The following is a 27941-nucleotide window of genomic DNA, read 5'->3' as shown; positions in this document are numbered from 1 at the left end:
TTTTGCAAGGGATTCTGGGTAACAGAACCTGGTGGTAGGCAGTCGAGTCACCCCATCCTGAATTCCCCTGGGTGTCTAGTTTTCAACAATGTATAGGTTTGCTAGGTTTCTCTAGGTGCCGGCAGAGCTAGGGTTCAAAAACAAAAGGTAGTCTCTTTGTCCAAAAAGGGCACGATTTCACTGCGAAATTGAGGTGTGATCACGTTGCGTTTTGTGCTGTTTCCTGTCGCAGGCACTGGGCAGACCCAGGCAAGTGAGGTACCATTTTTTCCGGGAGACCCGGGGGAACGCTGGGTGGGTGGAAATTTGTTGATCCACGCAGATTCCAGGACTTTCCACCACAGAAATGTGAGGAAAATGCATTTTTTTGTCAATTTCTTAGCTTTGCAAGGGATTCTGGGCAACAGAACCTGGTGGTAGGCAGTCGAGTCACCCCATCCTGAATTCCCCTGGGTGTCTAGTCTTCAAAAACGTATAGGTTTGCTAGGTTTCCCTAGGTGCCGGCAGAGCTAGGGTTCAAAAACAAAAGGTAGTCTCTTTGCCCAAAAAGGGCACGATTTCACTGCGAAATTGAGGTGCGACCACGTTGCGTTTTGTGCTGTTTCCTGTCACAGGCACTAGGCAGACCCAGGCAAGTGAGGTACCATTTTTTTTGGGAGACCCGCGGGAACGCTGAGTGGGTGGAAATTTGTTGATCCACGCAGATTCCAGAACTTTCCACCACAGAAATGTGAGGAAAATGCGTTTTTTCTTGTTAATTTCTTAGCTTTGCAAGGGATTCTGGGTAACAGAACCTGGTGGTAGGCAGTCGAGTCACCCCATCCTGAATTCCTCTGGGTGTCTAGTTTTCAAAAATGTATAGGTTTGCTAGGTCCCTAGGTGCCGGCAGAGCTAGGGTTCAAAAACAAAAGGTAGTCTCTTTGTCCAAAAAGGGCACGATTTTACTGCGAAATTGAGGTGTGACCACGTTGCGTTTATTGCTGTTTCCTGTCACAGGCACTAGGCAGACCCAGGCAAGTGAGGTACCATTTTTTTCGGGAGACCCGGGGAAACGCTGGGTGGGTGGAAATGTGTTGATCCACGCAGATTCCAGAACTTTCCACCACAGAAATGTGAGGAAAATGCGTTTTTTTGTCAATTTCTTAGCTTTGCAAGGGATTCTGGGTAACAGAACCTGGTGGTAGGCAGTCGAGTCACCCCATCCTGAATTCCCCTGGGTGTCTAGTTTTCACAAATGTATAGGTTTGCTAGATTTCCCTAGGTGCCGGCAGAGCTAGGGTTCAAAAACAAAAGGTACTCTCTTTGCCCAAAAAGGGCACGATTTCACTGCGAAAATAAGGTGCGACCACGTTGCGTTTTGCGGTGTTTCCTGTCGCAGGCACTAGGCAGACCCAGGAAAGTGAGGTACCATTTGTTTCGGGAGACCCGTGGGAATGCTGAGTGGGTGGAAATGTATTGATCCACGCAGATTCCAGAACTTTCCACCACAGAAATGTGAGGAAAATGTGTTTTTTCTTGTCAATTTCTTAGTTTTGCAAGGGATTCTGGGTAACAGAACCTGGTGGTAGGCAGTCGAGTCACCCCATCCTGAATTCCCCTGGGTGTCTAGTTTTCAACAATGTATAGGTTTGCTAGGTTTCTCTAGGTGCCGGCAGAGCTAGGGTTCAAAAACAAAAGGTAGTCTCTTTGTCCAAAAAGGGCACGATTTCACTGCGAAATTGAGGTGTGATCACGTTGCGTTTTGTGCTGTTTCCTGTCGCAGGCACTGGGCAGACCCAGGCAAGTGAGGTACCATTTTTTCCGGGAGACCCGGGGGAACGCTGGGTGGGTGGAAATTTTTTGATCCAGGCAGATTCCAGGACTTTCCACCACAGAAATGTGAGGAAAATGCATTTTGTTGTCAATTTCTTAGCTTTGCAAGGGATTCTGGGCAACAGAACCTGGTGGTAGGCAGTCGAGTCACCCCATCCTGAATTCCCCTGGGTGTCTAGTTTTCAAAAACGTATAGGTTTGCTAGGTTTCCCTAGGTGCCGGCAGAGCTAGGGTTCAAAAACAAAAGGTAGTCTCTTTGCCCAAAAAGGGCACGATTTCACTGCGAAATTGAGGTGCGACCACGTTGCGTTTTGTGCTGTTTCCTGTCACAGGCACTAGGCAGACCCAGGCAAGTGAGGTACCATTTTTTTTGGGAGACCCGCGGGAACGCTGAGTGGGTGGAAATTTGTTGATCAACGCAGATTCCAGAACTTTCCACCACAGAAATGTGAGGAAAATGCGTTTTTTCTTGTCAATTTCTTAGCTTTGCAAGGGATTCTGGGTAACAGAACCTGGTGGTAGGCAGTCGAGTCACCCCATCTTGATTTCCTCTGGGTGTCGAGTTTCAACAATGTATAGGTTTGCTAGGTTTCTCTAGGTGCCGGCAGAGCTAGGGTTCAAAAACAAAAGGTAGTCTCTTTGTCCAAAAAGGGCACGATTTCACTGCGAAATTGAGGTGTGACCACGTTGCGTTTTGCGCTGTTTCCTGTCGCAGGCACTAGGCAGACCCAGGCAAGTGAGGTACCATTTTTTCCGGGAGACCCGGGGGAACGCTGGGTGGGTGGAAATTTGTTGATCCACGCAGATTCCAGAACTTTCCACCACAGAAATGTGAGGAAAATGCGTTTTTTTGTCAATTTCTTAGCTTTGCAAGGGATTCTGGGTAACAGAACCTGGTGATAGGCAGTCGAGTCACCCCATCCTGAATTCCCCTGGGGGTCTAGTTTTCAAAAACGTATAGGTTTGCTAGGTCCCTAGGTGCCGGCAGAGCTAGGGTTCAAAAACAAAAGGTAGTCTCTTTGCCCAAAAAGGGCACGATTTCACTGCGAAATTGAGGTGCGACCGCGTTGGGTTTTGTGCTGTTTCCTGTCACAGGCACTAGGCAGACCCAGGCAAGTGAGGTACCATTTTTTTCGGGAGACCCGGGGGAGCACTGGGTGGGTGGAAATTTGTTGAGCCATGCAGATTCCAGAGCTTTCCACCACAGAAATGTGAGGAAAATGCGTTTTTTTTGTCAATTTCTTAGATTTGCAAGGGATTCTGGGTAACAGAACCTGGTGGTAGGCAGTCGAGTCACCCCATCCTGAGTTCCCCTGGGTGTCTAGTTTTCAAAAATGTATAGGTTTGCTAGGTTTCCCTAGGTGCCGGCAGAGCTAGGGTTCAAAAACAAAAAGTAGTCTCTTTGCCCAAAAAGGGCACGATTTCACTGTGAAAATGAGGTGCGACCACGTTTACTTTTTGCGCTGTTTCCTGTCGCAGGCACTAGGCAGACCCAGGCAAGTGAGGTACCATTTTTTTCGGGAGACCCGCGGGAACGCTGGGTGGGTGGAAATTTGTTGATCCACGCAGATTCCAGAACTTTCCACCACAGAAATGTGAGGAAAATGCGTTTTTTGTGTGAATTTCTTAGATTTGCAAGGGATTCTGGGTAACAGAACCTGGTGGTAGGCAGTCAAGTCACCCCATCCTGAATTCCCCTGGGTGTCTAGTCTTCAAAAATTTATAGATTTGCGAGGTTTCCCTAGGTGCCGGCAGAGCTAGGGTTCAAAAACAAAAGGTAGTCTCTTTGCCCAAAAAGGGCACGATTTCACTGCGAAAATAAGGTGCGACCACGTTGCGTTTTGCGGTGTTTCCTGTCGCAGGCACTAGGCAGACCCAGGCAAGTGAGGTACCATTTGTTTCGGGAGACCCGCGGGAATGCTGAGTGGGTGGAAATGTATTGATCCACGCAGATTCCAGAACTTTCCACCACAGAAATATGAGGAAAATGCGTTTTTTCTTGTCAATTTCTTAGTTTTGCAAGGGATTCTGGGTAACAGAACCTGGTGGTAGGCAGTCGAGTCACCCCATCCTGAATTCCCCTGGGTGTCTAGTTTTCAACAATGTATAGGTTTGCTAGGTTTCTCTAGGTGCCGGCAGAGCTAGGGTTCAAAAACAAAAGGTAGTCTCTTTGTCCAAAAAGGGCACGATTTCACTGCGAAATTGAGGTGTGATCACGTTGCGTTTTGTGCTGTTTCCTGTCGCAGGCACTGGGCAGACCCAGGCAAGTGAGGTACCATTTTTTCCGGGAGACCCGGGGGAACGCTGGGTGGGTGGAAATTTGTTGATCCACGCAGATTCCAGGACTTTCCACCACAGAAATGTGAGGAAAATGCATTTTTTGTCAATTTCTTAGCTTTGCAAGGGATTCTGGGCAACAGAACCTGGTGGTAGGCAGTCGAGTCACCCCATCCTGAATTCCCCTGGGTGTCTAGTCTTCAAAAACGTATAGGTTTGCTAGGTTTCCCTAGGTGCCGGCAGAGCTAGGGTTCAAAAACAAAAGGTAGTCTCTTTGCCCAAAAAGGGCACGATTTCACTGCGAAATTGAGGTGCGACCACGTTGCGTTTTGTGCTGTTTCCTGTCACAGGCACTAGGCAGACCCAGGCAAGTGAGGTACCATTTTTTTTGGGAGACCCGCGGGAACGCTGAGTGGGTGGAAATTTGTTGATCCACGCAGATTCCAGAACTTTCCACCACAGAAATGTGAGGAAAATGCGTTTTTTCTTGTTAATTTCTTAGCTTTGCAAGGGATTCTGGGTAACAGAACCTGGTGGTAGGCAGTCGAGTCACCCCATCCTGAATTCCTCTGGGTGTCTAGTTTTCAAAAATGTATAGGTTTGCTAGGTCCCTAGGTGCCGGCAGAGCTAGGGTTCAAAAACAAAAGGTAGTCTCTTTGTCCAAAAAGGGCACGATTTTACTGCGAAATTGAGGTGTGACCACGTTGCGTTTATTGCTGTTTCCTGTCACAGGCACTAGGCAGACCCAGGCAAGTGAGGTACCATTTTTTTCGGGAGACCCGGGGAAACGCTGGGTGGGTGGAAATGTGTTGATCCACGCAGATTCCAGAACTTTCCACCACAGAAATGTGAGGAAAATGCGTTTTTTTGTCAATTTCTTAGCTTTGCAAGGGATTCTGGGTAACAGAACCTGGTGGTAGGCAGTCGAGTCACCCCATCCTGAATTCCCCTGGGTGTCTAGTTTTCACAAATGTATAGGTTTGCTAGATTTCCCTAGGTGCCGGCAGAGCTAGGGTTCAAAAACAAAAGGTACTCTCTTTGCCCAAAAAGGGCACGATTTCACTGCGAAAATAAGGTGCGACCACGTTGCGTTTTGCGGTGTATCCTGTCGCAGGCACTAGGCAGACCCAGGAAAGTGAGGTACCATTTGTTTCGGGAGACCCGTGGGAATGCTGAGTGGGTGGAAATGTATTGATGCACGCAGATTCCAGAACTTTCCACCACAGAAATGTGAGGAAAATGCGTTTTTTTTGTCAATTTCTTAGATTTGCAAGGGATTCTGGGTAACAGAACCTGGTGGTAGGCAGTCGAGTCACCCCATCCTGAGTTCCCCTGGGTGTCTAGTTTTCAAAAATGTATAGGTTTGCTAGGTTTCCCTAGGTGCCGGCAGAGCTAGGGTTCAAAAACAAAAAGTAGTCTCTTTGCCCAAAAAGGGCACGATTTCACTGTGAAAATGAGGTGCGACCACGTTTACTTTTTGCGCTGTTTCCTGTCGCAGGCACTAGGCAGACCCAGGCAAGTGAGGTACCATTTTTTTCGGGAGACCCGCGGGAACGCTGGGTGGGTGGAAATTTGTTGATCCACGCAGATTCCAGAACTTTCCACCACAGAAATGTGAGGAAAATGCGTTTTTTGTGTGAATTTCTTAGCTTTGCAAGGGATTCTGGGTAACAGAACCTGGTGGTAGGCAGTCAAGTCACCCCATCCTGAATTCCCCTGGGTGTCTAGTCTTAAAAAATTTATAGATTTGCGAGGTTTCCCTAGGTGCCGGCAGAGCTAGGGTTCAAAAACAAAAGGTAGTCTCTTTGCCCAAAAAGGGCACGATTTCACTGCGAAAATAAGGTGCGACCACGTTGCGTTTTGCGGTGTTTCCTGTCGCAGGCACTAGGCAGACCCAGGCAAGTGAGGTACCATTTGTTTCGGGAGACCCGCGGGAATGCTGAGTGGGTGGAAATGTATTGATCCACGCAGATTCCAGAACTTTCCACCACAGAAATATGAGGAAAATGCGTTTTTTCTTGTCAATTTCTTAGTTTTGCAAGGGATTCTGGGTAACAGAACCTGGTGGTAGGCAGTCGAGTCACCCCATCCTGAATTCCCCTGGGTGTCTAGTTTTCAACAATGTATAGGTTTGCTAGGTTTCTCTAGGTGCCGGCAGAGCTAGGGTTCAAAAACAAAAGGTAGTCTCTTTGTCCAAAAAGGGCACGATTTCACTGCGAAATTGAGGTGTGATCACGTTGCGTTTTGTGCTGTTTCCTGTCGCAGGCACTGGGCAGACCCAGGCAAGTGAGGTACCATTTTTTCCGGGAGACCCGGGGGAACGCTGGGTGGGTGGAAATTTGTTGATCCACGCAGATTCCAGGACTTTCCACCACAGAAATGTGAGGAAAATGCATTTTTTTGTCAATTTCTTAGCTTTGCAAGGGATTCTGGGCAACAGAACCTGGTGGTAGGCAGTCGAGTCACCCCATCCTGAATTCCCCTGGGTGTCTAGTCTTCAAAAACGTATAGGTTTGCTAGGTTTCCCTAGGTGCCGGCAGAGCTAGGGTTCAAAAACAAAAGGTAGTCTCTTTGCCCAAAAAGGGCACGATTTCACTGCGAAATTGAGGTGCGACCACGTTGCGTTTTGTGCTGTTTCCTGTCACAGGCACTAGGCAGACCCAGGCAAGTGAGGTACCATTTTTTTTGGGAGACCCGCGGGAACGCTGAGTGGGTGGAAATTTGTTGATCCACGCAGATTCCAGAACTTTCCACCACAGAAATGTGAGGAAAATGCGTTTTTTCTTGTTAATTTCTTAGCTTTGCAAGGGATTCTGGGTAACAGAACCTGGTGGTAGGCAGTCGAGTCACCCCATCCTGAATTCCTCTGGGTGTCTAGTTTTCAAAAATGTATAGGTTTGCTAGGTCCCTAGGTGCCGGCAGAGCTAGGGTTCAAAAACAAAAGGTAGTCTCTTTGTCCAAAAAGGGCACGATTTTACTGCGAAATTGAGGTGTGACCACGTTGCGTTTATTGCTGTTTCCTGTCACAGGCACTAGGCAGACCCAGGCAAGTGAGGTACCATTTTTTTCGGGAGACCCGGGGAAACGCTGGGTGGGTGGAAATGTGTTGATCCACGCAGATTCCAGAACTTTCCACCACAGAAATGTGAGGAAAATGCGTTTTTTTGTCAATTTCTTAGCTTTGCAAGGGATTCTGGGTAACAGAACCTGGTGGTAGGCAGTCGAGTCACCCCATCCTGAATTCCCCTGGGTGTCTAGTTTTCACAAATGTATAGGTTTGCTAGATTTCCCTAGGTGCCGGCAGAGCTAGGGTTCAAAAACAAAAGGTACTCTCTTTGTCCAAAAAGGGCACAATTTCACTGCGAAATTGAGGTGCGACCACGTTGCGTTTTGCGCTGTTTCCTGTCGCAGGCACTAGGCAGACCCAGGCAAGTGAGGTACCATTTTTTTCGGGAGGCCCGGGGGAACGCTGGGTGGGTGGAAATGTGTTGATCCACGCAGATTCCAGAACTTTCCACCACAGAAATGTGAGGAAGATGCGTTTTTTTGTCAATTTCTTAGCTTTGCAATGGATTCTGGGTAACAGAACCTGGTGGTAGGCAGTCGAGTCACCCCATCCTGAATTCCCCTGGGTGTCTAGTTTTCAAAAATGTATAGGTTTGCTAGGTTTCCCTAGGTGCCGGCAGAGCTAGGGTTCAAAAACAAAAGGTAGTCTCTTTGCCCAAAAAGGGCATGATTTCACTGCGAAAATGAGGTGCGACCACGTTGCGTTTTGCGCTGTTTCCTGTCGCAGGCACTAGGCAGACCCAGGCAAGAGAGGTACCATTTTTTTCGGGAGACCAGTGGGAACGCTGGGTGGGTGGAAATTTGTTGATCCACGCAGATTCCAGAACTTTCCACCACAGAAATGGGAGGAAAATGCGTTTTTTTGTGAATTTCTTAGCTTTGCAAGGGATTCTGGGTAACAGAACCTGGTGGTAGGCAGTCGAGTCAACCCATCCTGAATTCCCCTGCGTGTCTAGTTTTCAACAATGTATAGGTTTGCTAGGTTTGTCTAGGTGCCGGCAGAGCTAGGGTTCAAAAACAAAAGGTAGTCTCTTTGTCCAAAAAGGGCACGATTTCACTGCGAAATTGAGATGAGACCACGTTGCGTTTTGCGCTGTTTCCTGTCGCAGCCACTAGGCAGACCCAGGCAAGTGAGGTAGCATTTTTCTGGGGAGACCCGGGGGAACGCTGGGTGGGTGGAAATTTGTTGATCCACGCAGATTCCAGAACTTTCCACCACAGAAATGTGAGGAAAATGCGTTTTTTTTGTACATTTCTTAGCTTTGCAAGGGATTCTGGGTAACAGAACCTGGTGGTAGGCAGTCGAGTCACCCCAACCTGAATTCCCCTGGGTGTCTAGTTTTCAAAAATGTATAGGTTTGCTAGGTTTCCCTAGGTGCCGGCAGAGCTAGGGTTAAAAAACAAAAGGTAGTCTCTTTGTCCAAAAAGGGCACGATTTCACTGCGAAATTGAGGTGTGACCACGTTGCGTTTTGCGCTGTTTCGTGTCGCAGGCACTATGCAGACCCAAGCAAGTGAGGTAGCATTTTTTTCGGGAGACCCGGGGGAACGCTGGGTGGGTGGAAATTTGTTAATCCACGCAGATTCCAGAACTTTCCACCACAGAAATGTGAGGAAAATGCATTTTTCTTGTCAATTTCATAGCTTTGCAAGGGATTCTGGGTAACAGAACCTGGTGGTAGGCAGTCAAGTCACCCCATACTGAATTCCCCTGGGTGTCTAGTTTTCAAAAATATCTAGGTTTACTAGGTTTCCCTAGGTGCCGGCAGAGCTAGGGTTCAAAAACAAAAGGTAGTCTCTTTGCCCAAAAAGGGCACGATTTCACTGCGAAAATGAGGTGCGACCACTTTGCGTTTTGCGCTGTTTCCTGTCGCAGGCACTAGGCAGACCCAGGCAAGTGAGGTACCATTTTTTTCGGGAGACCCGCGGGAACGCTGGGTGTGTGGAAATTTGTTGATCCACGCAGATTCCAGAACTTTCCACCACAGAAATGTGAGGAAAATGCGTTTTTTGTGTGAATTTCTTAGCTTTGCAAGGGATTCTGGGTAACAGAACCTGGTGGTAGGCAGTCGAGTCACCCCATCCTGAATTCCCCTGGGTGTCTAGTCTTCAAAAATGTATAGGTTTGCTAGGTTTCCCTAGGTGCCAGCAGAGCTAGGGTTCAAAAACAAAAGGTAGTCTCTTTGCCCAAAAAGGGCACGATTTCACTGCGAAATTGAGGTGTGACCACGTTGCGTTTTGCGCTGTTTCCTGTCGCAGGCACTAGGCAGACCCAGGCAAGTGAGGTACCAGTTTTTTCCGGGAGACCCTGGGGAACGCTGGGTGGGTGGAAATTTGTTGATCCACGCAGATTCCAGAACTTTCCACCACAGAAATGTGAGGAAAATGCGTTTTTTTGTCAATTTCTTAGCTTTGCAAGGGATTCTGGGCAACAGAACCTGGTGGTAGGCAGTTGAGTCACCCCATCCTGAATTCCCCTGGGGGTCTAGTTTTCAAAAACGTATAGGTTTGCTAGGTCCCTAGGTGCCGGCAGAGCTAGGGTTCAAAAACAAAAGGTAGTCTCTTTGCCCAAAAAGGGCACGATTTCACTGCGAAATTGAGGTGCGACCGCGTTGGGTTTTGTGCTGTTTCCTGTCACAGGCACTAGGCAGACCCAGGCAAGTGAGGTACCATTTTTTTCGGGAGACCCGGGGGAGCACTGGGTGGGTGGAAATTTGTTGAGCCACGCAGATTCCAGAGCTTTCCACCACAGAAATGTGAGGAAAATGCGTTTTTTGTGTGAATTTCTTAGCTTTGCAAGGGATTCTGGGTAACAGAACCTGGTGGTAGGCAGTCGAGTCACCCCATCCTGAATTTCCCTGGGTGTCTAGTTTTCAAAAACGTATAGGTTTGCTAGGTTTCCCTAGGTGCCGGCAGAGCTAGGGTTCAAAAACAAAAGGTAGTCTCTTTGCCCAAAAAGGGCACGATTTCACTGCGAAATTGAGGTGCGACCACGTTGCGTTTTGTGCTGTTTCCTGTCACAGGCACTAGGCAGACCCAGGCAAGTGAGGTACCATTTTTTTTGGGAGACCCGCGGGAACGCTGAGTGGGTGGAAATTTGTTGATCCACGCAGATTCCAGAACTTTCCACCACAGAAATGTGAGGAAAATGCGTTTTTTCTTGTCAATTTCTTAGCTTTGCAAGGGATTCTGGGTAACAGAACCTGGTGGTAGGCAGTCGAGTCACCCCATCCTGAATTCCTCTGGGTGTCTAGTTTTCAAAAATGTATAGGTTTGCTAGGTCCCTAGGTGCCGGCAGAGCTAGGGTTCAAAAACAAAAGGTAGTCTCTTTGTCCAAAAAGGGCACGATTTCACTGCGAAATTGAGGTGTGACCACGTTGCGTTTTGCGCTGTTTCCTGTCGCAGGCACTAGGCAGACCCAGGCAAGTGAGGTACCAGTTTTTTCCGGGAGACCCTGGGGAACGCTGGGTGGGTGGAAATTTGTTGATCCACGCAGATTCCAGAACTTTCCACCACAGAAATGTGAGGAAAATGCGTTTTTTTGTCAATTTCTTAGCTTTGCAAGGGATTCTGGGCAACAGAACCTGGTGGTAGGCAGTCGAGTCACCCCATCCTGAATTCCCCTGGGTGTCTAGTTTTCAAAAATGTATAGGTTTGCTAGGTTTCCCTAGGTGCCGGCAGAGCTAGGGTTCAAAAACAAAAAGTAGTCTCTTTGCCCAAAAAGGGCACGATTTCACTGTGAAAATGAGGTGCGACCACGTTTACTTTTTGCGCTGTTTCCTGTCGCAGGCACTAGGCAGACCCAGGCAAGTGAGGTACCATTTTTTTCGGGAGACCCGCGGGAACGCTGGGTGGGTGGAAATTTGTTGATCCACGCAGATTCCAGAACTTTCCACCACAGAAATGTGAGGAAAATGCGTTTTTTGTGTGAATTTCTTAGCTTTGCAAGGGATTCTGGGTAACAGAACCTGGTGGTAGGCAGTCAAGTCACCCCATCCTGAATTCCCCTGGGTGTCTAGTCTTCAAAAATTTATAGATTTGCGAGGTTTCCCTAGGTGCCGGCAGAGCTAGGGTTCAAAAACAAAAGGTAGTCTCTTTGCCCAAAAAGGGCACGATTTCACTGCGAAAATAAGGTGCGACCACGTTGCGTTTTGCGGTGTTTCCTGTCGCAGGCACTAGGCAGACCCAGGCAAGTGAGGTACCATTTGTTTTGGGAGACCCGCGGGAATGCTGAGTGGGTGGAAATGTATTGATCCACGCAGATTCCAGAACTTTCCACCACAGAAATATGAGGAAAATGCGTTTTTTCTTGTCAATTTCTTAGTTTTGCAAGGGATTCTGGGTAACAGAACCTGGTGGTAGGCAGTCGAGTCACCCCATCCTGAATTCCCCTGGGTGTCTAGTTTTCAACAATGTATAGGTTTGCTAGGTTTCTCTAGGTGCCGGCAGAGCTAGGGTTCAAAAACAAAAGGTAGTCTCTTTGCCCAAAAAGGGCACGATTTCACTGCGAAATTGAGGTGCGACCACGTTGCGTTTTGTGCTGTTTCCTGTCACAGGCACTAGGCAGACCCAGGCAAGTGAGGTACCATTTTTTTTGGGAGACCCGCGGGAACGCTGAGTGGGTGGAAATTTGTTGATCCACGCAGATTCCAGAACTTTCCACCACAGAAATGTGAGGAAAATGCGTTTTTTCTTGTTAATTTCTTAGCTTTGCAAGGGATTCTGGGTAACAGAACCTGGTGGTAGGCAGTCGAGTCACCCCATCCTGAATTCCTCTGGGTGTCTAGTTTTCAAAAATGTATAGGTTTGCTAGGTCCCTAGGTGCCGGCAGAGCTAGGGTTCAAAAACAAAAGGTAGTCTCTTTGTCCAAAAAGGGCACGATTTTACTGCGAAATTGAGGTGTGACCACGTTGCGTTTATTGCTGTTTCCTGTCACAGGCACTAGGCAGACCCAGGCAAGTGAGGTACCATTTTTTTCGGGAGACCCGGGGAAACGCTGGGTGGGTGGAAATGTGTTGATCCACGCAGATTCCAGAACTTTCCACCACAGAAATGTGAGGAAAATGCGTTTTTTTGTCAATTTCTTAGCTTTGCAAGGGATTCTGGGTAACAGAACCTGGTGGTAGGCAGTCGAGTCACCCCATCCTGAATTCCCCTGGGTGTCTAGTTTTCACAAATGTATAGGTTTGCTAGATTTCCCTAGGTGCCGGCAGAGCTAGGGTTCAAAAACAAAAGGTACTCTCTTTGTCCAAAAAGGGCACAATTTCACTGCGAAATTGAGGTGCGACCACGTTGCGTTTTGCGCTGTTTCCTGTCGCAGGCACTAGGCAGACCCAGGCAAGTGAGGTACCATTTTTTTCGGGAGGCCCGGGGGAACGCTGGGTGGGTGGAAATGTGTTGATCCACGCAGATTCCAGAACTTTCCACCACAGAAATGTGAGGAAGATGCGTTTTTTTGTCAATTTCCTAGCTTTGCAATGGATTCTGGGTAACAGAACCTGGTGGTAGGCAGTCGAGTCACCCCATCCTGAATTCCCCTGGGTGTCTAGTTTTCAAAAATGTATAGGTTTGCTAGGTTTCCCTAGGTGCCGGCAGAGCTAGGGTTCAAAAACAAAAGGTAGTCTCTTTGCCCAAAAAGGGCATGATTTCACTGCAAAAATGAGGTGCGACCACGTTGCGTTTTGCGCTGTTTCCTGTCGCAGGCACTAGGCAGACCCAGGCAAGAGAGGTACCATTTTTTTCGGGAGACCAGTGGGAACGCTGGGTGGGTGGAAATTTGTTGATCCACGCAGATTCCAGAACTTTCCACCACAGAAATGGGAGGAAAATGCGTTTTTTTGTGAATTTCTTAGCTTTGCAAGGGATTCTGGGTAACAGAACCTGGTGGTAGGCAGTCGAGTCACCCCATCCTGAATTCCCCTGCGTGTCTAGTTTTCAACAATGTATAGGTTTGCTAGGTTTGTCTAGGTGCCGGCAGAGCTAGGGTTCAAAAACAAAAGGTAGTCTCTTTGTCCAAAAAGGGCACGATTTCACTGCGAAATTGAGATGAGACCACGTTGCGTTTTGCGCTGTTTCCTGTCGCAGCCACTAGGCAGACCCAGGCAAGTGAGGTAGCATTTTTCTGGGGAGACCCGGGGGAACGCTGGGTGGGTGGAAATTTGTTGATCCACGCAGATTCCAGAACTTTCCACCACAGAAATGTGAGGAAAATGCGTTTTTTTTGTACATTTCTTAGCTTTGCAAGGGATTCTGGGTAACAGAACCTGGTGGTAGGCAGTCGAGTCACCCCAACCTGAATTCCCCTGGGTGTCTAGTTTTCAAAAATGTATAGGTTTGCTAGGTTTCCCTAGGTGCCGGCAGAGCTAGGGTTAAAAAACAAAAGGTAGTCTCTTTGTCCAAAAAGGGCACGATTTCACTGCGAAATTGAGGTGTGACCACGTTGCGTTTTGCGCTGTTTCGTGTCGCAGGCACTATGCAGACCCAAGCAAGTGAGGTAGCATTTTTTTCGGGAGACCCGGGGGAACGCTGGGTGGGTGGAAATTTGTTAATCCACGCAGATTCCAGAACTTTCCACCACAGAAATGTGAGGAAAATGCATTTTTCTTGTCAATTTCATAGCTTTGCAAGGGATTCTGGGTAACAGAACCTGGTGGTAGGCAGTCAAGTCACCCCATACTGAATTCCCCTGGGTGTCTAGTTTTCAAAAATATCTAGGTTTACTAGGTTTCCCTAGGTGCCGGCAGAGCTAGGGTTCAAAAACAAAAGGTAGTCTCTTTGCCCAAAAAGGGCACGATTTCACTGCGAAAATGAGGTGCGACCACTTTGCGTTTTGCGCTGTTTCCTGTCGCAGGCACTAGGCAGACCCAGGCAAGTGAGGTACCATTTTTTTCGGGAGACCCGCGGGAACGCTGGGTGTGTGGAAATTTGTTGATCCACGCAGATTCCAGAACTTTCCACCACAGAAATGTGAGGAAAATGCGTTTTTTGTGTGAATTTCTTAGCTTTGCAAGGGATTCTGGGTAACAGAACCTGGTGGTAGGCAGTCGAGTCACCCCATCCTGAATTCCCCTGGGTGTCTAGTCTTCAAAAATGTATAGGTTTGCTAGGTTTCCCTAGGTGCCAGCAGAGCTAGGGTTCAAAAACAAAAGGTAGTCTCTTTGCCCAAAAAGGGCACGATTTCACTGCGAAATTGAGGTGTGACCACGTTGCATTTTGCGCTGTTTCCTGTCGCAGGCACTAGGCAGACCCAGGCAAGTGAGGTACCAGTTTTTTCCGGGAGACCCTGGGGAACGCTGGGTGGGTGGAAATTTGTTGATCCACGCAGATTCCAGAACTTTCCACCACAGAAATGTGAGGAAAATGCGTTTTTTTGTCAATTTCTTAGCTTTGCAAGGGATTCTGGGCAACAGAACCTGGTGGTAGGCAGTTGAGTCACCCCATCCTGAATTCCCCTGGGGGTCTAGTTTTCAAAAACGTATAGGTTTGCTAGGTCCCTAGGTGCCGGCAGAGCTAGGGTTCAAAAACAAAAGGTAGTCTCTTTGCCCAAAAAGGGCACGATTTCACTGCGAAATTGAGGTGCGACCGCGTTGGGTTTTGTGCTGTTTCCTGTCACAGGCACTAGGCAGACCCAGGCAAGTGAGGTACCATTTTTTTCGGGAGACCCGGGGGAGCACTGGGTGGGTGGAAATTTGTTGAGCCACGCAGATTCCAGAGCTTTCCACCACAGAAATGTGAGGAAAATGCGTTTTTTGTGTGAATTTCTTAGCTTTGCAAGGGATTCTGGGTAACAGAACCTGGTGGTAGGCAGTCGAGTCACCCCATCCTGAATTTCCCTGGGTGTCTAGTTTTCAAAAACGTATAGGTTTGCTAGGTTTCCCTAGGTGCCGGCAGAGCTAGGGTTCAAAAACAAAAGGTAGTCTCTTTGCCCAAAAAGGGCACGATTTCACTGCGAAATTGAGGTGCGACCACGTTGCGTTTTGTGCTGTTTCCTGTCACAGGCACTAGGCAGACCCAGGCAAGTGAGGTACCATTTTTTTTGGGAGACCCGCGGGAACGCTGAGTGGGTGGAAATTTGTTGATCCACGCAGATTCCAGAACTTTCCACCACAGAAATGTGAGGAAAATGCGTTTTTTCTTGTCAATTTCTTAGCTTTGCAAGGGATTCTGGGTAACAGAACCTGGTGGTAGGCAGTCGAGTCACCCCATCCTGAATTCCTCTGGGTGTCTAGTTTTCAAAAATGTATAGGTTTGCTAGGTCCCTAGGTGCCGGCAGAGCTAGGGTTCAAAAACAAAAGGTAGTCTCTTTGTCCAAAAAGGGCACGATTTCACTGCGAAATTGAGGTGTGACCACGTTGCGTTTTGCGCTGTTTCCTGTCGCAGGCACTAGGCAGACCCAGGCAAGTGAGGTACCAGTTTTTTCCGGGAGACCCTGGGGAACGCTGGGTGGGTGGAAATTTGTTGATCCACGCAGATTCCAGAACTTTCCACCACAGAAATGTGAGGAAAATGCGTTTTTTTGTCAATTTCTTAGCTTTGCAAGGGATTCTGGGCAACAGAACCTGGTGGTAGGCAGTCGAGTCACCCCATCCTGAATTCCCCTGGGTGTCTAGTTTTCAAAAATGTATAGGTTTGCTAGGTTTCCCTAGGTGCCGGCAGAGCTAGGGTTCAAAAACAAAAAGTAGTCTCTTTGCCCAAAAAGGGCACGATTTCACTGTGAAAATGAGGTGCGACCACGTTTACTTTTTGCGCTGTTTCCTGTCGCAGGCACTAGGCAGACCCAGGCAAGTGAGGTACCATTTTTTTCGGGAGACCCGCGGGAACGCTGGGTGGGTGGAAATTTGTTGATCCACGCAGATTCCAGAACTTTCCACCACAGAAATGTGAGGAAAATGCGTTTTTTGTGTGAATTTCTTAGCTTTGCAAGGGATTCTGGGTAACAGAACCTGGTGGTAGGCAGTCAAGTCACCCCATCCTGAATTCCCCTGGGTGTCTAGTCTTCAAAAATTTATAGATTTGCGAGGTTTCCCTAGGTGCCGGCAGAGCTAGGGTTCAAAAACAAAAGGTAGTCTCTTTGCCCAAAAAGGGCACGATTTCACTGCGAAAATAAGGTGCGACCACGTTGCGTTTTGCGGTGTTTCCTGTCGCAGGCACTAGGCAGACCCAGGCAAGTGAGGTACCATTTGTTTCGGGAGACCCGCGGGAATGCTGAGTGGGTGGAAATGTATTGATCCACGCAGATTCCAGAACTTTCCACCACAGAAATATGAGGAAAATGCGTTTTTTCTTGTCAATTTCTTAGTTTTGCAAGGGATTCTGGGTAACAGAACCTGGTGGTAGGCAGTCGAGTCACCCCATCCTGAATTCCCCTGGGTGTCTAGTTTTCAACAATGTATAGGTTTGCTAGGTTTCTCTAGGTGCCGGCAGAGCTAGGGTTCAAAAACAAAAGGTAGTCTCTTTGTCCAAAAAGGGCACGATTTCACTGCGAAATTGAGGTGTGATCACGTTGCGTTTTGTGCTGTTTCCTGTCGCAGGCACTGGGCAGACCCAGGCAAGTGAGGTACCATTTTTTCCGGGAGACCCGGTGGAACGCTGGGTGGGTGGAAATTTGTTGATCCACGCAGATTCCAGGACTTTCCACCACAGAAATGTGAGGAAAATGCATTTTTTTGTCAATTTCTTAGCTTTGCAAGGGATTCTGGGCAACAGAACCTGGTGGTAGGCAGTCGAGTCACCCCATCCTGAATTCCCCTGGGTGTCTAGTCTTCAAAAACGTATAGGTTTGCTAGGTTTCCCTAGGTGCCGGCAGAGCTAGGGTTCAAAAACAAAAGGTAGTCTCTTTGCCCAAAAAGGGCACGATTTCACTGCGAAATTGAGGTGCGACCACGTTGCGTTTTGTGCTGTTTCCTGTCACAGGCACTAGGCAGACCCAGGCAAGTGAGGTACCATTTTTTTTGGGAGACCCGCGGGAACGCTGAGTGGGTGGAAATTTGTTGATCCACGCAGATTCCAGAACTTTCCACCACAGAAATGTGAGGAAAATGCGTTTTTTCTTGTTAATTTCTTAGCTTTGCAAGGGATTCTGGGTAACAGAACCTGGTGGTAGGCAGTCGAGTCACCCCATCCTGAATTCCTCTGGGTGTCTAGTTTTCAAAAATGTATAGGTTTGCTAGGTCCCTAGGTGCCGGCAGAGCTAGGGTTCAAAAACAAAAGGTAGTCTCTTTGTCCAAAAAGGGCACGATTTTACTGCGAAATTGAGGTGTGACCACGTTGCGTTTATTGCTGTTTCCTGTCACAGGCACTAGGCAGACCCAGGCAAGTGAGGTACCATTTTTTTCGGGAGACCCGGGGAAACGCTGGGTGGGTGGAAATGTGTTGATCCACGCAGATTCCAGAACTTTCCACCACAGAAATGTGAGGAAAATGCGTTTTTTTGTCAATTTCTTAGATTTGCAATGGATTCTGGGTAACAGAACCTGGTGGTAGGCAGTCGAGTCACCCCATCCTGAATTCCCCTGGGTGTCTAGTTTTCACAAATGTATAGGTTTGCTAGATTTCCCTAGGTGCTGGCAGAGCTAGGGTTCAAAAACAAAAGGTACTCTCTTTGTCCAAAAAGGGCACAATTTCACTGCGAAATTGAGGTGCGACCACGTTGCGTTTTGCGCTGTTTCCTGTCGCAGGCACTAGGCAGACCCAGGCAAGTGAGGTACCATTTTTTTCGGGAGGCCCGGGGGAACGCTGGGTGGGTGGAAATTTGTTGATCCACGCAGATTCCAGAACTTTCCACCACAGAAATGTGAGGAAGATGCGTTTTTTTGTCAATTTCTTAGCTTTGCAATGGATTCTGGGTAACAGAACCTGGTGGTAGGCAGTCGAGTCACCCCATCCTGAATTCCCCAGGGTGTCTAGTTTTCAAAAATGTATAGGTTTGCTAGGTTTCCCTAGGTGCCGGCAGAGCTAGGGTTCAAAAACAAAAGGTAGTCTCTTTGCCCAAAAAGGGCATGATTTCACTGCGAAAATGAGGTGCGACCACGTTGCGTTTTGCGCTGTTTCCTGTCGCAGGCACTAGGCAGACCCAGGCAAGAGAGGTACCATTTTTTTCGGGAGACCAGTGGGAACGCTGGGTGGGTGGAAATTTGTTGATCCACGCAGGTTCCAGAACTTTCCACCACAGAAATGGGAGGAAAATGCGTTTTTTTGTGAATTTCTTAGCTTTGCAAGGGATTCTGGGTAACAGAACCTGGTGGTAGGCAGTCGAGTCACCCCATCCTGAATTCCCCTGGGTGTCTAGTTTTCAGAAATGTATAGGTTTGCTAGGTTTCCCTAGGTGCCGGCAGAGCTAGGGTTAAAAAACAAAAGGTAGTCTCTTTGTCCAAAAAGGGCACGATTTCACTGCGAAATTGAGGTGTGACCACGTTGCGTTTTGCGCTGTTTCGTGTCGCAGGCACTATGCAGACCCAAGCAAGTGAGGTAGCATTTTTTTCGGGAGACCCGGGGGAACGCTGGGTGGGTGGAAATTTGTTAATCCACGCAGATTCCAGAACTTTCCACCACAGAAATGTGAGGAAAATGCATTTTTCTTGTCAATTTCATAGCTTTGCAAGGGATTCTGGGTAACAGAACCTGGTGGTAGGCAGTCAAGTCACCCCATACTGAATTCCCCTGGGTGTCTAGTTTTCAAAAATATCTAGGTTTACTAGGTTTCCCTAGGTGCCGGCAGAGCTAGGGTTCAAAAACAAAAGGTAGTCTCTTTGCCCAAAAAGGGCACGATTTCACTGCGAAAATGAGGTGCGACCACTTTGCATTTTGCGCTGTTTCCTGTCGCAGGCACTAGGCAGACCCAGGCAAGTGAGGTACCATTTTTTTCGGGAGACCCGCGGGAACGCTGGGTGTGTGGAAATTTGTTGATCCACGCAGATTCCAGAACTTTCCACCACAGAAATGTGAGGAAAATGCGTTTTTTGTGTGAATTTCTTAGCTTTGCAAGGGATTCTGGGTAACAGAACCTGGTGGTAGGCAGTCGAGTCACCCCATCCTGAATTCCCCTGGGTGTCTAGTCTTCAAACATGTATAGGTTTGCTAGGTTTCCCTAGGTGCCAGCAGAGCTAGGGTTCAAAAACAAAAGGTAGTCTCTTTGCCCAAAAAGGGCACGATTTCACTGCGAAATTGAGGTGTGACCACGTTGCGTTTTGCGCTGTTTCCTGTCGCAGGCACTAGGCAGACCCAGGCAAGTGAGGTACCAGTTTTTTCCGGGAGACCCTGGGGAACGCTGGGTGGGTGGAAATTTGTTGATCCACGCAGATTCCAGAACTTTCCACCACAGAAATGTGAGGAAAATGCGTTTTTTTGTCAATTTCTTAGCTTTGCAAGGGATTCTGGGCAACAGAACCTGGTGGTAGGCAGTCGAGTCACCCCATCCTGAATTCCCCTGGGTGTCTAGTTTTCAAAAATGTATAGGTTTTCTAGGTTTCCCTAGGTGCCGGCAGAGCTAGGGTTCAAAAACAAAAGATAGTCTCTTTGTCCAAAAAGGGCACGATTTCACTGCAAAATTGAGGTGTGACCACGTTGCGTTTTGCGCTGTTTCCTGTCGCAGGCACTAGGCAGACCCAGGCAAGTGAGGTAGAATTTTTTTCGGGGAACGCTGGGTGGGTGGAAATTTGTTGATCCACGCAGATTCCAGAACTTTCCACCACAGAAATGTGAGGAAAATGCATTTTTTTTGTCAATTTCTTAGCTTTGCAAGGAATTCTGGGTAACAGAACCTGGTGGTAGGCAGTCGAGTCACCCCATCCTGAATTCCCCTGGGGGTCTAGTTTTCAAAAACGTATAGGTTTGCTAGGTCCCTAGGTGCCGGCAGAGCTAGGGTTCAAAAACAAAAGGTAGTCTCTTTGCCCAAAAAGGGCACGATTTCACTGCGAAATTGAGGTGCGACCGCGTTGGGTTTTGTGCTGTTTCCTGTCACAGGCACTAGGCAGACCCAGGCAAGTGAGGTACCATTTTTTTCGGGAGACCCGGGGGAGCACTGGGTGGGTGGAAATTTGTTGAGCCACGCAGATTCCAGAGCTTTCCACCACAGAAATGTGAGGAAAATGCGTTTTTTGTGTGAATTTCTTAGCTTTGCAAGGGATTCTGGGTAACAGAACCTGGTGGTAGGCAGTCGAGTCACCCCATCCTGAATTTCCCTGGGTGTCTAGTTTTCAAAAACGTATAGGTTTGCTAGGTTTCCCTAGGTGCCGGCAGAGCTAGGGTTCAAAAACAAAAGGTAGTCTCTTTGCCCAAAAAGGGCACGATTTCACTGCGAAATTGAGGTGCGACCACGTTGCGTTTTGTGCTGTTTCCTGTCACAGGCACTAGGCAGACCCAGGCAAGTGAGGTACCATTTTTTTTGGGAGACCCGCGGGAACGCTGAGTGGGTGGAAATTTGTTGATCCACGCAGATTCCAGAACTTTCCACCACAGAAATGTGAGGAAAATGCGTTTTTTCTTGTCAATTTCTTAGCTTTGCAAGGGATTCTGGGTAACAGAACCTGGTGGTAGGCAGTCGAGTCACCCCATCCTGAATTCCTCTGGGTGTCTAGTTTTCAAAAATGTATAGGTTTGCTAGGTCCCTAGGTGCCGGCAGAGCTAGGGTTCAAAAACAAAAGGTAGTCTCTTTGTCCAAAAAGGGCACGATTTCACTGCGAAATTGAGGTGTGACCACGTTGCGTTTTGCGCTGTTTCCTGTCGCAGGCACTAGGCAGACCCAGGCAAGTGAGGTACCAGTTTTTTCCGGGAGACCCTGGGGAACGCTGGGTGGGTGGAAATTTGTTGATCCACGCAGATTCCAGAACTTTCCACCACAGAAATGTGAGGAAAATGCGTTTTTTTGTCAATTTCTTAGCTTTGCAAGGGATTCTGGGCAACAGAACCTGGTGGTAGGCAGTCGAGTCACCCCATCCTGAATTCCCCTGGGTGTCTAGTTTTCAAAAACGTATAGGTTTTCTAGGTTTCCCTAGGTGCCGGCAGAGCTAGGGTTCAAAAACAAAAGATAGTCTCTTTGTCCAAAAAGGGCACGATTTCACTGCGAAATTGAGGTGTGACCACGTTGCGTTTTGCGCTGTTTCCTGTCGCAGGCACTAGGCAGACCCAGGCAAGTGAGGTAGAATTTTTTTCGGGAGACCCCGGGGAACGCTGGGTGGGTGGAATTTGTTGATCCACGCAGATACCAGAACTTTCCACCACAGAAATGTGAGGAAAATGCGTTTTTTGTGTGAATTTCTTAGCTTTGCAAGGGATTCTGGGTAACAGAACCTGGTGGTAGGCAGTCGAGTCACCCCATCCTGAATTCCCCTGGGTGTCTAGTCTTCAAAAAATTATAGATTTGCGAGGTTTCCCTAGGTGCCGGCAGAGCTAGCATTCAAAAACAAAAGGTAGTCTCTTTGCCCAAAAAGGGCACGATTTCACTGCGAAAATAAGGTGCGACCACGTTGCGTTTTGCGGTGTTTCCTGTCGCAGGCACTAGGCAGACCCAGCCAAGTGAGGTACCATTTGTTTCGAGAGACCCGCGGGAATGCTGAGTGGGTGGAAATGTATTGATCCACGCAGATTCCAGAACTTTCCACCATAGAAATGTGAGGAAAATGCGTTTTTTCTTGTCAATTTCTTAGCTTTGCAAGGGATTCTGGGTAACAGAACCTGGTGGTAGGCAGTTGAGTCACCCCATCCTGAATTCCCCTGGGTGTCTAGTTTTCAACAATGTATAGGTTTGCTAGGTTTCTCTAGGTGCCGGCAGAGCTAGGGTTCAAAAACAAAAGGTAGTCTCTTTGTCCAAAAAGGGCACGATTTCACTGCGAAATTGAGGTGTGACCATGTTGTGTTTTGCGCTGTTTCCTGTCGCAGGCACTGGGCAGACCCAGGCAAGTGAGGTACCATTTTTTCCGGGAGACCCGGGGGAACGCTGGGTGGGTGGAAATTTGTTGATCCACGCAGATTCCAGGACTTTCCACCACAGAAATGTGAGGAAAATGCGTTTTTTTGTCAATTTCTTAGCTTTGCAAGGGATTCTGGGCAACAGAACCTGGTGGTTGGCAGTCGAGTCACCCCATCCTGAATTCCCCTGGGTGTCTAGTTTTCAAAAACGTATAGGTTTGCTAGGTTTCCCTAGGTGCCGGCAGAGCTAGGGTTCAAAAACAAAAGGTAGTCTCTTTGCCCAAAAAGGGCACGATTTCACTGCGAAATTGAGGTGCGACCACGTTGCGTTTTGTGCTGTTTCCTGTCACAGGCACTAGGCAGACCCAGGCAAGTGAGGTACCATTTTTTTGGGGAGACCCGCGGGAACGCTGAGTGGGTGGAAATTTGTTGATCCACGCAGATTCCAGAACTTTCCACCACAGAAATGTGAGGAAAATGCGTTTTTTCTTGTCAATTTCTTAGCTTTGCAAGGGATTCTGGGTAACAGAACCTGGTGGTAGGCAGTCGAGTCACCCCATCCTGAATTCCTCTGGGTGTCTAGTTTTCAAAAATGTATAGGTTTGCTAGGTCTGTAGGTGCCGGCAGAGCTAGGGTTCAAAAACAAAAGGTAGTCTCTTTGTCCAAAAAGGGCACGATTTTACTGCGAAATTGAGGTGTGACCACGTTGCGTTTTGTGCTGTTTCCTGTCACAGGCACTAGGCAGACCCAGGCAAGTGAGGTAGCATTTTTTTCGGGAGACCCGGGGGAACGCTGGGTGGCTGGAAATTTGTTGATCCACGCAGATTCCAGAACTTTCCACCACAGAAATGTGAGGAAGATGCGTTTTTTTGTCAATTTCTTAGCTTTGCAAGGGATTCTGGGTAACAGAACCTGGTGGTAGGCAGTCGAGTCACCCCATCCTGAATTCCCCTGCGTGTCTAGTTTTCAAAAATGTATAGGTTTGCTAGGTTTCCCTAGGTGCCACAGAGCTAGGGTTCAAAAACAAAAGGTAGTCTCTTTGCCCAAAAAGGGCACGATTTCACTGCGAAATTGAGGTGCGACCACGTTGCGTTTTGTGCTGTTTCCTGTCACAGGCACTAGGCAGACCCAGGCAAGTGAGGTACCATTTTTTTCGGGAGACCCTGGGGAACGCTGGGTGGGTGGAAATTTGAAGATCCACGCAGATTCCAGAACTTATCACCACAGAAATGTGCGGGAAATGCGTTTTTTTTGTCAATTTCTTAGCCTTGCAAGGGATTCTGGGTAACAGAACCTGGTGGTAGGCAGTCGAGTCCCCCATCCTGAATTCCCCTGGGTGTCTAGTTTTCAAAAATGTATAGGTTTTCTAGGTTTCCCTAGGTGCCGGCAGAGCTAGGGTTCAAAAACAAAAGATAGTCTCTTTGTCCAAAAAGGGCACGATTTCACTGCGAAATTGAGGTGTGACCACGTTGCGTTTTGCGCTGTTTCCTGTCGCAGGCACTAGGCAGACCCAGGCAAGTGAGGTACCATTTTTTTGGGGAGACCCGCGGGAACGCTGAGTGGGTGGAAATTTGTTGATCCACGCAGATTCCAGAACTTTCCACCACAGAAATGTGAGGAAAATGCGTTTTTTCTTGTCAATTTCTTAGCTTTGCAAGGGATTCTGGGTAACAGAATCTGGTGGTAGGCAGTCGAGTCACCCCATCCTGAATTCCTCTGGGTGTCTAGTTTTCAAAAATGTATAGGTTTGCTAGGTCTGTAGGTGCCGGCAGAGCTAGGGTTCAAAAACAAAAGGTAGTCTCTTTGTCCAAAAAGGGCACGATTTTACTGCGAAATTGAGGTGTGACCACGTTGCGTTTTGTGCTGTTTCCTGTCACAGGCACTAGGCAGACCCAGGCAAGTGAGGTACCATTTTTTTCGGGAGACCCGGGGGAACGCTGGGTGGCTGGAAATTTGTTGATCCACGCAGATTCCAGAACTTTCCACCACAGAAATGTGAGGAAGATGCGTTTTTTTGTCAATTTCTTAGCTTTGCAAGGGATTCTGGGTAACAGAACCTGGTGGTAGGCAGTCGAGTCACCCCATCCTGAATTCCCCTGCGTGTCTAGTTTTCAACAATGTATAGGTTTGCTAGGTTTGTCTAGGTGCCGGCAGAGCTAGGGTTCAAAAACAAAAGGTAGTCTCTTTGTCCAAAAAGGGCACGATTTCACTGCGAAATTGAGGTGTGACCACGTTGCGTTTTGCGCTGTTTCCTGTCGCAGGCACTGGGCAGACCCAGGCAAGTGAGGTACCATTTTTTCCGGGAGACCCGGGGAAATGCTGGGTGGGTGGAAATTTGTTGATCCACGCAGATTCCAGAACTTTCCACCACAGAAATGTGAGAAAAATGCGTTTTTTTGTCAATTTCTTAGATTTGCAAGGGATTCTGGGCAACAGAATCTGGTGGTAGGCAGTCGAGTCACCCCATCCTGAATTCCCCTGGGTGTCTAGTTTTCAAAAACGTATAGGTTTGCTAGGTTTCCCTAGGTGCCGCAGAGCTAGGGTTCAAAAACAAAAGGTAGTCTCTTTGCCCAAAAAGGGCACGATTTCACTGCGAAATTGAGGTGCGACCACGTTGCGTTTTGTGCTGTTTCCTGTCACAGGCACTAGGCAGACCCAGGCAAGTGAGGTACCATTTTTTTCGGGAGACCCTGGGGAACGCTGGGTGGGGGGAAATTTGAAGATCCACGCAGATTCCAGAACTTATCACCACAGTAATGTGCGGGAAATGCGTTTTTTTTGTCAATTTCTTAGCCTTGCAAGGGATTCTGGGTAACAGAACCTGGTGGTAGGCAGTCGAGTCCCCCATCCTGAATTCCCCTGGGTGTCTAGTTTTCAAAAATGTATAGGTTTTCTAGGTTTCCCTAGGTGCCGGCAGAGCTAGGGTTCAAAAACAAAAGATAGTCTCTTTGTCCAAAAAGGGCACGATTTCACTGCGAAATTGAGGTGTGACCATGTTGCGTTTTGCGCTGTTTCCTGTCGCAGGCACTAGGCAGACCCAGGCAAGTGAGGTAGAATTTTTTTCGGGAGACCCGGGGGAACGCTTGGTGGGTGGAAATTTGTTGATCCACGCAGATTCCAGAACTTTCCACCACAGAAATGTGAGGAAAATGCATTTTTTTTGTCAATTTCTTAGCTTTGCAAGGAATTCTGGGTAACAGAACCTGGTGGTACACAGTCGAGTCACCCCATCCTGAATTACCCTGGGTGTCTAGTTTTAAAAAATGTATAGGTTTGATAGGATTCCCTAGGTGCCGGCAGAGCTAGGGTTCAAAAACAAAAGGTAGTCTCTTTGTCCAAAAAGGGCACGATTTCACTGCGAAATTGAGATGAGACCACGTTGCGTTTTGCGCTGTTTCCTGTCGCAGCCACTAGGCAGACCCAGGCAAGTGAGGTAGCATTTTTCTGGGGAGACCCGGGGGAACGCTGGGTGGGTGGAAATTTGTTGATCCACGCAGATTCCAGAACTTTCCACCACAGAAATATGAGGAAAATGCGTTTTTTCTTGTCAATTTCTTAGTTTTGCAAGGGATTCTGGGTAACATAACCTGGTGGTAGGCAGTCGAGTCACCCCATCCTGAATTCCCCTGGGTGTCTAGTTTTAAAAAATGTATAGGTTTGATAGGATTCCCTAGGTGCCGGCAGAGCTAGGGTTCAAAAACAAAAGGTAGTCTCTTTGTCCAAAAAGGGCACGATTTCACTGCGAAATTGAGGTGTGATCACGTTGCGTTTTGTGCTGTTTCCTGTCGCAGGCACTGGGCAGACCCAGGCAAGTGAGGTACCATTTTTTCCGGGAGACCCGGGGGAACGCTGGGTGGGTGGAAATTTGTTGATCCACGCAGATTCCAGGACTTTCCACCACAGAAATGTGAGGAAAATGCATTTTTTTGTCAATTTCTTAGCTTTGCAAGGGATTCTGGGCAACAGAACCTGGTGGTAGGCAGTCGAGTCACCCCATCCTGAATTCCCCTGGGTGTCTAGTCTTCAAAAACGTATAGGTTTGCTAGGTTTCCCTAGGTGCCGGCAGAGCTAGGGTTCAAAAACAAAAGGTAGTCTCTTTGCCCAAAAAGGGCACGATTTCACTGCGAAATTGAGGTGCGACCACGTTGCGTTTTGTGCTGTTTCCTGTCACAGGCACTAGGCAGACCCAGGCAAGTGAGGTACCATTTTTTTTGGGAGACCCGCGGGAACGCTGAGTGGGTGGAAATTTGTTGATCCACGCAGATTCCAGAACTTTCCACCACAGAAATGTGAGGAAAATGCGTTTTTTCTTGTTAATTTCTTCGCTTTGCAAGGGATTCTGGGTAACAGAACCTGGTGGTAGGCAGTCGAGTCACCTCATCCTGAATTCCTCTGGGTGTCTAGTTTTCAAAAATGTATAGGTTTGCTAGGTCCCTAGGTGCCGGCAGAGCTAGGGTTCAAAAACAAAAGGTAGTCTCTTTGTCCAAAAAGGGCACGATTTTACTGCGAAATTGAGGTGTGACCACGTTGCGTTTATTGCTGTTTCCTGTCACAGGCACTAGGCAGACCCAGGCAAGTGAGGTACCATTTTTTTCGGGAGACCCGGGGAAACGCTGGGTGGGTGGAAATTTGTTGATCCACGCAGATTCCAGAACTTTCCACCACAGAAATGTGAGGAAGATGCGTTTTTTTGTCAATTTCTTAGCTTTGCAATGGATTCTGGGTAACAGAACCTGGTGGTAGGCAGTCGAGTCACCCCATCCTGAATTCCCCTGGGTGTCTAGTTTTCAAAAATGTATAGGTTTGCTAGGTTTCCCTAGGTGCCGGCAGAGCTAGGGTTCAAAAACAAAAGGTAGTCTCTTTGCCCAAAAAGGGCATGATTTCACTGCGAAAATGAGGTGCGACCACGTTGCGTTTTGCGCTGTTTCCTGTCGCAGGCACTAGGCAGACCCAGGCAAGAGAGGTACCATTTTTTTCGGGAGACCAGTGGGAACGCTGGGTGGGTGGAAATTTGTTGATCCACGCAGATTCCAGAACTTTCCACCACAGAAATGGGAGGAAAATGCGTTTTTTTGTGAATTTCTTAGCTTTGCAAGGGATTCTGGGTAACAGAACCTGGTGGTAGGCAGTCGAGTCACCCCATCCTGAATTCCCCTGCGTGTCTAGTTTTCAACAATGTATAGGTTTGCTAGGTTTGTCTAGGTGCCGGCAGAGCTAGGGTTCAAAAACAAAAGGTAGTCTCTTTGTCCAAAAAGGGCACGATTTCACTGCGAAATTGAGATGAGACCACGTTGCGTTTTGCGCTGTTTCCTGTCGCAGCCACTAGGCAGACCCAGGCAAGTGAGGTAGCATTTTTTTCGGGAGACCCGGGGGAACGCTGGGTGGGTGGAAATTTGTTAATCCACGCAGATTCCAGAACTTTCCACCACAGAAATGTGAGGAAAATGCATTTTTCTTGTCAATTTCATAGCTTTGCAAGGGATTCTGGGTAACAGAACCTGGTGGTAGGCAGTCAAGTCACCCCATACTGAATTCCCCTGGGTGTCTAGTTTTCAAAAATATCTAGGTTTACTAGGTTTCCCTAGGTGCCGGCAGAGCTAGGGTTCAAAAACAAAAGGTAGTCTCTTTGCCCAAAAAGGGCACGATTTCACTGCGAAAATGAGGTGCGACCACTTTGCGTTTTGCGCTGTTTCCTGTCGCAGGCACTAGGCAGACCCAGGCAAGTGAGGTACCATTTTTTTCGGGAGACCCGCGGGAACGCTGGGTGTGTGGAAATTTGTTGATCCACGCAGATTCCAGAACTTTCCACCACAGAAATGTGAGGAAAATGCGTTTTTTGTGTGAATTTCTTAGCTTTGCAAGGGATTCTGGGTAACAGAACCT

This window comes from Lissotriton helveticus, chromosome 12, assembly GCF_964261635.1.
Source record: "Lissotriton helveticus chromosome 12, aLisHel1.1, whole genome shotgun sequence".
Classification (NCBI taxonomy): domain Eukaryota; kingdom Metazoa; phylum Chordata; class Amphibia; order Caudata; family Salamandridae; genus Lissotriton; species Lissotriton helveticus.
The sequence above is the reverse complement of the archived record's forward strand: the minus strand, read 5'-3'. Positions refer to the sequence as shown.